General features: G+C 36.9%; 1 non-coding gene across 1 annotated transcript; it reads left to right on the forward strand.

Annotated features, from left to right (window-relative positions):
* The first annotated feature begins 1525 nt into the window (after positions 1–1525).
* LOC118245209 (U6 spliceosomal RNA) lies at positions 1526–1630 on the forward strand. The gene has a single exon (XR_004777804.1). It is a non-coding gene; the product is annotated as a U6 spliceosomal RNA (small nuclear RNA).
* Positions 1631–13790: the final 12160 nt, after the last annotated feature.

Raw genomic sequence — 13790 nt, forward strand, 5'->3', positions numbered from 1 at the left:
TGGAATATTATAATTCAAATCACAGGCTATTCTCACCCCAAATCAAATCCCCTTGAGGAACACATTGGACTTCCCCATCTTTCTGCATTACCCACAAAGTGTACTTGGGTCCCTGAGCAAAAGCAATCCCATGGATGTTTGCCTTTGCCTGAGGCAGGAATAACTGAGTCTTCCTCGGTATGTTTTTTATGTGCAATACAGGGACTTTATCCCCTTCTACAGTACATAAAAGTTTTGACTGGGCAAGACCAGATCCTCTAGTGGTGATCAACCAGGTGGCCTTTGCTAAATGGGTACTGCAATATTTGAATGTCCCATCATTTTCAGTGTAGTCTTTAATAGTCCATTATATTGTTCAATTTTCCCAGAGGCTGGTGCATGATAGGGGTACCCACTCAATGCCATGCTCTTTGGCCCAGGTGTCTATGTGGTTATTTCAAAAATGAGTTCTTTTGTCTGACTCAATTCTTTCTGGGGTGCTATGTCACCGTAAAACTTGTTTTCAAGGCCCAGGACAGTGTTCTGGGTGGTAGCATGGGAGATGGGGTATGTTTCTAACCGTCTGGTGGTTACTTCCACCATTGTAAGTACATGGTGCTTGCCTTGGCGGGTTCCCTGTAGTTATATTTCAGACATCATCCTCCATACCAGAGAGTTTTTTGACTTGCTTGATTGTTGTGCATATTTCACATTCATGGATAACCCATGCAATAGTGTCCATGGCCAGGTCCACCCCTTGATTATGAGCCCATCTATATGTTGCATCTCTGCCTTGATGACCTGAGGTGTCACGGGCCCACTGAGCTATAAATAATTCAACCTTATTTGGCCAGTCCAGATCAACCTGAGCCACTCCACCTGCTGGTTGTTTTGATGTTCTTCAGTAGCTGACTTGGATACATGAGTATCTACATGACATACTTTTACAACCAGGTTCTCTACTGGGGGGGCGGAATATCTTGCCACAATGCGGCAGTCCAGATGGGTTTGCCTCTACGCTGCAGTTGCTCTACTTCCATTGCTGTAACTACCCACAGAGGGCATTTGACATGAATCAGTATATGAGCTAGAGCACTGACCACTTTTCCGCATTCAGCAATAATCTAAAGCCAGCCGTGATGGCTTCAGTTCTGAAATTGGTTTGATTCACCCATCTCTTCAGCAGTTTCTAGACTTGTCATGTAGGACTCTATACAGCAGCCTTCCACCCTCTGATGCTTTTGCCACAATACAACAGGACCCATCAGTGAACAGGGCATATTGCAACTCATTTTCTTGTAGTTTATTATACAGTGGGCCCCTTCAGCATGCGTCACCTCCTCCTCTGGCAATATTCCAAAATCTTTGCTTCTGACCAGTCCACAATCGCTTTCAAGATTCCATGGGTGTCTGGGGTTTCCTACTTCAGCCTGCTTGTGTGATCTTGCGACCCACTTACTCCATGTAGCATCAGTTGCATGATGGTAGAGGGTACTCTCCCTTTGAACATCCAGCCAGCGTGGGCACCCAGGGTGCCAAGAGGAGCTTGCTTCAGTAGCACATATACTAAAATTAGAACCATACAAAAGAGATTAGCATGGCCTTCTGTACAAGAATAACATTGCAAATTCATGAAGCATTTCATATTTTCAGTAGAGCATGAGACTCTTGTTCTCATGGTTGGAGTTGGGCCCCCACAGTGGTGCCAAAAGACTGTTGTACCCAGCAGGCAGCTAACCACTATGCAGCCATTTGCTCAGTCCCTCCAGTGGGATGCCAGAGAGAATCGAAAAAAGTAGGTGTGTGAGAACTAATGGGTTGACATAAGGGGACTGTACTGTCAAAGGCCCGTTACAGAGTTGAGACATTTAGGCCCAACAGTACTATATGGCACACATACTATGGTTCTTAGTATATAAGCTATTTTATGAGAATACTTCTTACCAGAGAAGATTTGAAAACACCGAATATGTTTCCATAATTGTATTCAGATGGAACACAAAAGAGTATTAAAGAGAAAATAGTATCATTCTGTACATTTAATGGTGTACATGAGAAAAAAGAAACACCAAACCCTGGACCTATCTGTAGCCTTGAAAATTATCTGATAATGAATGAAGATCACTGTTCTCTAAGAAATTGATAGATAGGTTATCCATGAAAAAAAAATGAATCCTTTTAGCTTCCACTGCAGAATTCATTCAGAGGATTTGGTCTCTTCATGTATCTTGCTTAGGGAATAATGAGACGTAATGCCTCATAAATTATAAGCAAGCATTGTGTTTTAAGTGACATGACTTTTGAAATGCTTGTAAACTGTCAGAAAACAAACAAACGAACAAAAAACAAAAACAAAAAAAAACACTCATTCTACTCATTTTCAACCAAAACCATGTATTTTTCTTACCTCATGCTTCAGAAATCACTTATGAATAGAACATTTTGAGCCTGTGTGGAGGCACAGAATTTTGTAGATTGAGGCAAAGACTAAGTGTCCTGTAGTTCTGTACTATTAACATCATCCACTTCAGCTCTTCAGTCCTAAATTTCCAGATATTCAGAAATCCTGCTTAAGGCCCTTATGTCCTGAACAGATGGCAGAGTTTAAATGTGTGGTATGTGCACAGAAACATGCAAGAGTGCTCCAGTCCTGCCATGCATGCCTTGTGCTAGCTCCATGTGTGATACACTTAAGCCCCTTGACTATCTCTGTTTCACAGAAGATTATTTGCAGAGTCAGTCTATGATCAAGATGCACTGGATTCACTGTGCACATGCCAGTTATTTGCCCTGTACACGTGCAATAGTTCTGGTCTATCTCTGTACGTCGTTATGTGCAGGATTTTCCAGAAAGAAGGATGGAAGGTCTCAGCATATAACTCCCCATCACATCATGTTGCACTAGTGTTTTGTTTCACTATTTGATAGCTACGTGTGCCTCGGTATTTTCACTTTCATCCTTTTGTTCCATCTCTGAAAATACAGCTTTGAGGACTTCATCCATCTGGAGATAATTGGATTTTCTTATTGTCACTATTTCTTACTGGAACATACCGAGCTTAGAAAAACTGAAAGAAAAAACAAAAGCAACCTGATAAAGCAGAATTAATATGGACGTGGGGTCATGGACTTTATTTAACTTTTATGAACAGTTAAGAATGAACAGTTTTGAGGAGATATCTGAGTAGATAGCCAAACTTTCAACCAGTGAAAATGCTGGTAACAAAAAGAACCCAGTCAGTTTAAAGAGTTCATGCTGCAATGAAAGCTGAAATCTGAGAACTACCTTGAGCAGTGTTAAAGCCAGAGCCAGTGATACTGGGTAAAGAGCCTATTGATACCTAGAAAGGAAATTACTGGCTTTGCTCTGTTGTATTTCTTTATTTCCTGCTAAATTGCTTTCAAGTGACTTACTAGTGTTAGTGTCTTGAATAAATGAATATATATAGAATTACCAGTTCAGTTTCCCTACCTTGAAAATATTTATGTTTTGGACAGATTTGAGCTGATTAAAAATGATAATTTATGTGGTTACTCTGGAGCAGATAGGCATGGTGATAGGCTGAATTTTCCAGGTGTGGATCACACAGGTAGCAAGGGACTGTGGTATAGATACTTGATGTGATACTTAAAATAGAAAGATGTCTACAAAACCAACTCTGGAACATGAAGAAAATCTAAGAAAAAGACTGGCAGATCAACAGGAGATTAGATTGCCTAAGGTAGAGCTGCTCTTTGAACTATGGTCTCCAAGCCTACAGAAACAATCTTTGCATAACTTCTTTCTAACTGAGAAATTATTTTTCAGGGACTCTTCACCAGGACCTCTAAGAGAATGCTGGAATAAAAAAAAAAAAAAAAAGGCCAAAGCATGCACGCAGTACCATGTGTATACTTACTATATAAACAGAAAAACTTGGCTTTTCATTTCTTAGTGGAAAACTGCTAAGTTTCCATAGACTTCTCAGTGTAGATACACTAATACTATTTTGATGTTTTTTTAAAGCCCTTTCCATGAGAAATAAACCCTATATGAAACTGTGTTTCTTTTTCAGATTAATTTCAAGCTAGAGTTCAATGGACTATTCAGAATATTGTAGCCAATGCTACTAAACTTTTTCAATTAATATAGCTGTAGCAATTCTAATCTTACAGTCAGTTATCTTGTTTAACAGATTTCTCTGTTCTGTGCCAGCTCAAGAAACACTAGAAAAAATACCACTTCCAAGCTGTGCGGATCTTTGTAAAATAGAGCAGAAAATAATTATAAAATTATATTTATATATCTAAATTTCTGAAACTTATAAATTTATATCTCTGTAAAATAATTCAGCAGAAAATAAGTATATGTGGTAGGAAAAAAGTTAGGAAGTAATATTGCACTCATGCATAACAAAGCCCTATAGACCTACAGAATAGCAGATGTTTATAACTCTGAAAAACTAGATGGAATTGATTGGTACAATCATGCCACTGTTTTCTTCTTACTACTGTAGTTCTGCATGTAAGTCATACTTGCTTTTCTGCACTCACTAGATTAAAAAAAAAAAAAAAAAAACGATCACCGGCTTAGTTTTACTAAACCCTTCATAAACATATCAAAGTGCTTTTTTTGTGTATTTTGTATTACCCTGTTTCTGAATGTTCCTTTTCACCATAAGAAATCAAATTTCAGTTACCAGTAATATCTTCAGAAAGAGTCTTGATAGCACATAGCTTGCTCAACTAGTGAAATTCTGTGCTGAGCCTACAGATAAGACTTTCAAGTAACTTAACAGGGAGAGGAAAGACTTAATACATGCCTTTTCCCCTTTCATTTTAGAAATAGTTCAAGCAGTATCTAAATCAAAATTTGCTTTAGCAAGTACCTGTTTGCTTTCTATTCTCCATCTGAAAATTTCTGTTTAGCTGCATATGTCCCCTTGGATTCTTTTGTCAATGAAGTATGTTATTACAATGGAAGAAATAAATGCACGCCAACGGAAGGAAATACTCAGTTGAAAAAATGACTTTGAAAGCACAGATTGAATATATGTAAACACAAATAGAAAATATTCCCTTGGAAACTTCCTGGAACTGGAGGCCAATGACCTCCTAGACCTGGAGTCTTGCAATACTGTAATATCAGGCAAACAAATGAAAAATACTGTGTGGCAAAAAAATCAACAACCTACCCACCAATCCCTGAAACGAAACACAACGTAACACAAAGTTGTGAGAGTGTATAGTATGCTGGGGACACCTTGTGATTGTAATGTAGGATCTGGAGGAAGGAGATTAAGTCAGAAGTTAGCATGTTTTAAATATTAGGATGCATTCTGAAAATATAACAAAATGACACACAGTATGATTGGAAGAATCATTAGCATGATCAGTTTCTGCAGTGTTTTTCTGTTTTTTCTTTAACTGAAGTGCTTGATTTTAATAAGAAAATGAAATGTTAGAGAGGAAGAAAAATATATAATATTGCCATTCAAATATATTCTACAATAGTAGTCTCTTTTATACAAAACTTGTAACGTAGAAAAATGAGGCATAGGAAAGGTCTTTAAAGATTTAATATTTCTCAGGTGACTGAGGACCTGATAGCCAGCAAAACTTGACAGCCACATTCTGAATTGTGTACAAAGCTTCTACTTCTTAATCCACTAAGTCCAACTGTGGGATACAATGCAGAATTGAACAAGCATAGAAGAAAATGATTCACAAAGGAAATTAGAAGTGTTGTGAAATTCAGCATATTACTGTAAATGATTCGTACTGTAACCTGATTCTTTCATTGTGACATCAGTCATTTTCAATACTGGGTCTGCAGATGAAGTGCTACATTTTTAAAAGAAATATTGGTAAATCTGAGTAACATAGAGACTCCCTTTCCTGAAACAAGGGCTGCTGGAGCACTATGGAGTATCTGCTAAACTAGGGGTGCAAGGAAGAGCTCTCAGAACCTCTTGGGTGGGCTCAGCGTGGTGTCTCAAGTTGTAGATTCCCATGTTCCTGGACTCTGGGATGCCACCAAAGGCTGTTCTCCTTACACTGACCCTAGGATCCCCCCTGGTGTTCCCACAGAAAACTTCTGACAGTTTAATTTAAATATGTCAAACTGCAGTGAGCCTAGCTCACTGAGACAAAGTTTGTATGCCTAGAGGTAGAACCATTTTTCCACTACATATTTTTGGAGCTAGGAATATCCCACACTGAAGATCATCATTTGCCACTAACCAAGAGAACAGTTCTCTAATATTACCTTAATTAGAAAAAGCAACTGTGTCACTGTATGTGCAGCAAACATAATTTCTAATCTCTCAATTGCCATTAAATGGCTGTAATAGAACATCATAGTTCACTACTGCAGACTGGTAAACTGCATGTGGCAGCTTGTTTTTCAGCCACTCATATTATACTTGGCTTCAGACAATGCTATAAGTCACTTGTTCCCAGAAGCACAAAAGCTGACTTCTCTCACACCAGTACAGGCTGGGAAGAATAATTTTTTCCTCCCTGGAGATTCAAAACATGAAGTATAATTGGTGGTGTACAAGGACCAGGAGAAAGCCTGACATTTGATTATTCCATTTTATGCTACTATTATGTATCATTAGTTATTTTTATTATTTTCTACTATATATTAATCCTATATGGTTATTATATACTACATCTATTGTTATTATATACTTTAGATTCCAATATTTATTTAGAGACAGAGGTAAGTACTGCTAAAATGAAATATGAAAAGAATCCTTCAATGACAGTTACAGGTATACCTTAAAAGGATCTTTGTTTCATTACACAAATAATTTCAAATACATTATTTCAAGGCCACAGTGTGGAATAAGCTTTCAGGCTCTAACCTGCTGCACCCAAAATTCATTTCTGCATGGTCTTGAAACTTGGTACTGTGTAGCCCATCTGTACAAAAATGACAAGCATCATAAAAAAATCATACACCTAGCGCTACAAAATACAAAAATACTTTTGGTCCTAGAGGTTTATGAACTGTAATTTACTGAAGACTGCAAAGAGTGTTCATGGAAGGTATCATACCATCCTCGTCCTCTTAGACTCTGTTAATCATGTCTTTGCCTATTGCTGGAGACAGGGCAGTCTTAGGCATACCTGGTTGGGCTATTCCAGTATGGCAATCATTATGTTCTTCCATTCTGGTGATGATGACCGGTAATAGTGACAGTCTCACCAGGTGGTACTACAAACTGGGGGTGAGAGGCCATAGGATCCAAGAAGCAAGCAGTGAGTGAACAGCTGTTTTGTGTCCTAAGACTGTCAACAGACACTGGATTTCCTTCCACTTCTGCATTGGTTTTAACAGTTTTGTTGAAAGAACCAAAGAGGAGGCATCATAGCTAGACAGGCAAAGATTAAAGCAAAAAAAAATTGTCCCCCTTCATTGTGATTAAGGTTGTCTTCTGTAGTAATGCTACCATAATGAATTCCTTTCCTTTACTTCATGCTTCTCATTCATGTCCAGACCTTTAGCTTTACCAAAAAAACTGGCCAAGCTAATAACTCTGATTAGAATAAAATGTTGAGATTGAAATCAGTACATTGACCTGTGATTTTGTAAACTATGTTAACCACTATATGGTAGATGAAAACAACCTGAGGCTGTCATTTGGTGAGTCAGTATTGCTGCTGGAGCCAGCAGATTGCCACCTAAGAAAGACCATTCTACATACTGATCTGTTCTCTCTTAAGAAAAATTCGGAAGGTTTTGATGGAATTTCTCTTACAGAATCACCCCATGTTTGATATTGTCCTCTTTTTTTTCCCCTTTCTTTTTTAATCTGCTTTACTGATTATTATTCTCAAAGTGTGTCATAATTTCTATTTTCCATGGGCTTTTGCTGGCCCAGGCCAGGACTTCAAACATCAAACCTGGTTAGGTTCCTTAGCAGGGTCTAATGAAAGGGTTACGTTAAAGACACAGAGCCAGCCAGCCATTCCATCATGATTAGGAAAACTTTGCATATTTATGTATATTTCTGAACTGAGGGCTGTTAGCAAGAGTAAAAGTGCAACTGGCTAATGAGGTAATCCAATGCTTAAAACTTAAACATATATGTCAGTGCCATGCTGAACTGAGACTTTGTCAAGGTGAATGATCAAAGTTAGAATGAAAGACACAAAAAAGGTGATGGGATGAAAGCAGAGAATGACAACAATTACAGTAGGAATGTAACATTAAGGAACTTGGTGTTAGGATCATCACAGAATATAATATTTCTTGTGTGAGTTAATTAGATGTTGATTGTAATTCTTCAAATCTCTCAAAATGTAAATATTTTATAAGGTCTTTTCCTATTGAAATGCCACAAATCATAGTTCACTCACTTATGTAAATGAAGAATACACAGATGTCTAAAAGAGAGCTAGCTCACTGCCTCTTTCATTCTGTGATTTGGGGGGGAGAGGGAACAGAGGGAAAACACAGAATTCTGTCATGTAGTTGAGAAAAGAAGGTAAGCAAAGAAACAAGAAAAGAAACAACATGAAACTATCTCTAGATACTAAATAAATCCTCTTAACTTCTTAACACTGGTTACATTTATCACTTGGTGAAAACATTAGCAGACTTATTCTCCCAAATGCAAAGTGCACATAATTTCTGCAAACAGATAATATTAATAATAATACACTATGGATGAACATATGCAACAAACAAAATTCTGATCCATATTCGCAAACTACTGCTAGTTTACAACAGCTATTTGACTACTGATTTCACTAAGGTTTTTAAGGTTTTGCCCCTAAACAAGCAAGAACTGTCATATAAATGACAGTGCATTTATTCAAATGTTTCTTACTCTTGTCTTTCCCAAACACCCATGCTTACTAGATAACAGCATGTTGGGACAGAAGAGCAAAATTTTAGCTTTCCTGCTGCACAGAAGACCTGCTTTCAGACAGCCTTCGTTCTGCTATCTAAATAACTACGTGGTACATGGCAGAAGGATACAGCAAGGACAAACTTCTATACCCACTGAGAAAAGATCCATTTTCCCTTCCACTGAGGCCTTGATAATGCTTTTAGTGCTGCTTTTCACACATCTGTACAAAATTATGAAACTCAAAACTACAGAACCACTCATCTGTATGCACAAATGATTTTTAAGTCTGTTTCTTTTACTGATAAGCTACTTCAGCACAGTAAACATACCTGGCTGATGAGTCATTCTGGTGCTTATTTTCCAGGTTTGGAAAATGAGATTCTGTGTGTCCTTGAGCTACCACAAAGCTTCACTCCATTGTCCTGGTGGCAGTTATCGTCTGCTTGTCTGGACTTCAGGGAAAGTTACGCAGGATTGTCAGAAGTCAATGTGTTCAAGGAAGAAAAAATGTACTTGATAATGGTCTAAAAATTTAAATTATTTGGAAAATAAAACAAAACAAAAAAGTGTATTAGATTCTGGTGGTGACATAGTGCAGTGTGGATTAAATTAAAAGACTTAGCTATAATGTGAAGGTAACAATGCATCACAGATGGAACCAGCATAGATATTCTTGCATACATAGAAAGAACATGGACTCTGGTTCAGCAAATTACTTTAGTGACATGCTGAACTTAAATCATATGTATAAAGTTAGCCTCCATGAAGCTAATCATAGCTTTTGAATTAGACATGTACTTAAACTTCTGACTGAGTCAATCCCTAGAGAATTAAAAAATAAATATATTTTTTTAAAAAAAGCTTTTTATAGGAACATTTTCTTATTCAATTTGATACACAAATATTTTTATAAGGAACTTTCTCTAATTCAATACACAGAACAGAATATGATCTGTTTAGAATGATAAAGTTTTCAAAAATCTTTCTGACTGCTTCACGTTCATGATGTATGTGCCAACGTACTTTGCAAACTGCAGTTATAATCAAAATTTCTGGTGTTTGCAGAACTGAATGTACCTACTGAATAATTTGTTTAGGCCAGCTTTACTTACTGACAAGTCCTTCTCATTCTGCTCTTCATCCCTACAGAAAATTAAACTGCTTCCACTTCAAAAAAAAAAAAAACAAACAACAAACAACAACAAAAAACACTATATAAGTTACTCCTGGGTTTGTGATTCTTTTCTGATTTCTTAAAGGAATCCCACATTTATTATCAGCTTTTCAAAAGCCAGATGTTCTTGGCAAAGAAGCATGTTCTCTGAGTCCACAGAGAGCATGCTACATCTGATCAAAGGCATGCTGGGATGTTATAATTTTGTTTTGGCTTGTTTTCCTAGCTAAAATAACCCCAGGGTCACTAATTGTCCTGATAAACATCTCTCCTGAACCCTTTATTATGAAAGCAAACAATAAATAAAAATTACCTACCATCCTAATGCAAAAAACAAGGTGTAGTATTGCTACTGCTAATTTAAAAGATCACTTTGGCTCATATCAAATGATTAATCATTAAATATAATTATATAACTGCATGTAGATAAACAGCAAAGGAAAGCTTGGAAAAGACAGAAAAAAAGCTTTGAAGCTTTGTTGTTCACTGTAAATGAATACTTAAGTTTCTGAAAATGCAAGACTAAACCATTTTCCAAGTAATTCAGTGACTATAATCTTGTTTACCATACCTCTTTTCTGAAGGTTTATATCTACAAAATATTTTGAATACATATAGATACATTTTGTGCTGCAAAACAGGGATAGAAAATAATAAATATCTGTTTCAAAAAGGAATGTATCCTTTATAAAAATAGAACCATATCTACTATCTAATCAGGGTACACAGACAAATGTGTTTATGCTCTGCACACCTATTTCATTCATAAACATAATCCAGGACTTTATTTTCATGTTAATTTTATATTGCTGCAGCTAGATGTTCAGTCAGGCTAAATATAAATAAACAGTATACACGTCTAATCTAGGCAATACCTTTTCCCTGATGTGAATGTCAAGTTGCTAGATGTACCTACCTTCTCATTTACCGGTGTATCAGTGGGTATGACTACAGCAATTCAAACATTAATGAAACAAACAAAAAAAATGTGTAGAATTAATCATAATGTCACTTTTAGCAATCTAATAGATCTGTGAAACTACTATTGTTCCTAGATCACACGTAGGTACAACAAAGACATGTACATATCTTAATAAAAAGTCCTGCAAGGAAATTTGAGGCAGTCTTCACATACCCAGTCAATAGAGTCATGTCCTTGACACTTCAAAAGAATCTAAGTGTAGAATTGCTGTCTTACAAATGCCAATGCAATAAAGGTAATACTGACCTTCTTCATAAAACACAGCAGCAGCAGTGTGTCGGTGTTGTCACTTTACTCTGGTGGTGCTCTCGCAGTGGTGATTAATGCTCTCTAAGTCTGGAGCCATAACTCTGATGAGCCTTTAATACAGTAAAACAACAGAAGCAGTTAAGGGCATTGTCTGAGAGAAACGGAGAGGAATTTAATCAAGTTGCTAATATACTTTGACCAGAACTCTCAGGTACTCTTAACTGAAATCAAAGTCTTAAAGGGACTATTACATTTCAGCTCATGCCTCTTTAGGGCCTAGTTACTGTTACACCCTGCTGAAAACAGAGAGCAGTACCTTGGTAAGCATCCATCACTTCTGGAAAGAAAAATAATTTTTTGCATTCACATGAGTATTCCATTTGGGTTACATCTAAGCTATGACTGTGATAGGATGAAGGATGGAGGAAATAACAGCAGTGTTCACAAGGACTAATTTAGTTTAGCAAGGTTAATTTCCCTTCCTATAGTTAGTAGTCCATAGAGAATTCTGCACAAGGGATAATCAAGCTAACACCTCCACTCTATTATTAAAAATGATTTTGCAACTGAACTAGGAACAATAATAGGAATTGTGCAGGCAAAGCATTGCCTCTAATACTGAAAACATTGTAATCCTGAAATGTGACAGCATTGCAAATCCAGATCCTCAGCACTCACTCATCCAGATGGCCAACAGCTTATGGAATAAAATATTAATTGCATTCATTTATGCTTATTAACTAATTGTGTTTGGATCTTAATGTCCAAAGATGAAATATTCACACATTACTCCATGCTGGCCGCTGCAAAACAGCATACTGGCAAAGAAAAGACTTCAGATCAGTCAGGAACATGACCTACATTTAAATAGATATATGTTGTACATCTAGCTGTTAACCTCTGTTCACTAATTCTGTTAGAGAATAGACTCAGACACAAAAATAGCCAACATTCACTGACATTGACAATACACAAACAGCAAGCAGTGTTAGAGACACTTTTTAAGGTATTCTTTACTTTCTTTTTTAGAATATATTAATGATCCCCCTCAGACTGTAAATCAGAAGGGGATTTGAAAACCATCTTATTTCCCTGTTCTCGGGGACATTTTGCTAATTAAAGTGGTACATCTTAATCAAATTACTTCGTCCTTTTCTCCATTGAATACACTCTCTGTTTATACAGAGTACAGATGACTCACTTATTACTAAATACAGCATTCTATCAAAGATAATTTTAAATTTTAAACTGCAAAAATGTACTGAATTAGCAGGCCTCAAAGTCATTGGCAAAATTTTCAGCTGGAATCTATAATAAGTGATCCCTGCACAAATGATCTCTTACACATCTTCTATGACATTCTAATAATGTTATAGTTATTCTCAATGGATTTCAGAAAATGAGAGGATTAAATATGGGACTTGTATGAGACTTTGCATGGTAAATCCTATTATTTAATAAACAAATCAATTTACATGTCTTCTTTCAATGAACCAGGAATAGATTCCTTGTATTGTTGAAAATTTGCTTGTAAACCATTTGCTATAGTCCAATACTCTTTGACCAGCTTCTTTCAGATATTCCACTTGTGGAAGGTATAATGCTTAATATCAAATTCACTTATTTGAAAAAATTTCATGTTACGTGGGATTTTTGATTAGCAGAGTGATAGAAAATATACTGAAATGACAAAACAAGTGTAACACTTAGCAAAATATAGTGATTGTGATATGCAATTAAATCACAATACCTATGTCATCCCCATCATTGGTCTCCACAATATACTCACCATCACGACACCGGCTGTTCCCAGTCACCAGGAAGGAATACATGGGTTGAAAACAGCTCAAACCCATTGCTCTCTTCATAATTCTTCTGCTAGTTGTCCTGTTTTTATACTCTATGTTGGGCTGAGCCAAGTATACTACCTTCATACCGTCTGGTTAACTCAGGGAGATATTCACAGCCTTTTAATGAAGTCAGGAAGAAACTTTTACACCACTAGCTGCTCCACTCAAATGACATAGCTGTTTATCTAAAGCAAAGGCCACCATCCAGTTCCCTCTATGTCGATACAAAGTCAGCTTTCTTTGCAACAGCTTTGGTCAGTCACACCTTACATTATTGCCTGAGCTTTTGGGGCACATTGGCCATTTTCTCTGAGCCTTCTTCCATTGTAGGGGTCTATTGGTCGGTCACACCATAATATGAGATATGCCAGAATTAGTTGCTAATCTAAATATCAACCTAGTAATCAAAGAAAATGAAAAAGAATGATTAAGCTTTTGCAAAACAAAAATTTCTTCCTCCCTTTCTTTATACTAATATGAAAAAATTTCTCACCATTTTAAACAATTTGTTACCAATGTTTAGTAAGTGAAGATAACAGCACTTGTTCAAGATGCTTAATTATTTTTAGGAAGCAGCAAAAGCAGCCTGCCTTAGAAGGGGGACAAGTAGGAGCTGAGGTGACCCCAGACAGGAGCAAGTGGGGCCACAGCTGCAAACTGCCACCCCTATGGGCACTTACTTGTTGTCTCCTATGGGACAACAGTTCTGG

The sequence above is a fragment of the Cygnus atratus genome, chromosome 1, assembly GCF_013377495.2.
Source record: "Cygnus atratus isolate AKBS03 ecotype Queensland, Australia chromosome 1, CAtr_DNAZoo_HiC_assembly, whole genome shotgun sequence".
In the NCBI taxonomy this organism is placed as follows: Eukaryota; Metazoa; Chordata; class Aves; order Anseriformes; family Anatidae; genus Cygnus; species Cygnus atratus.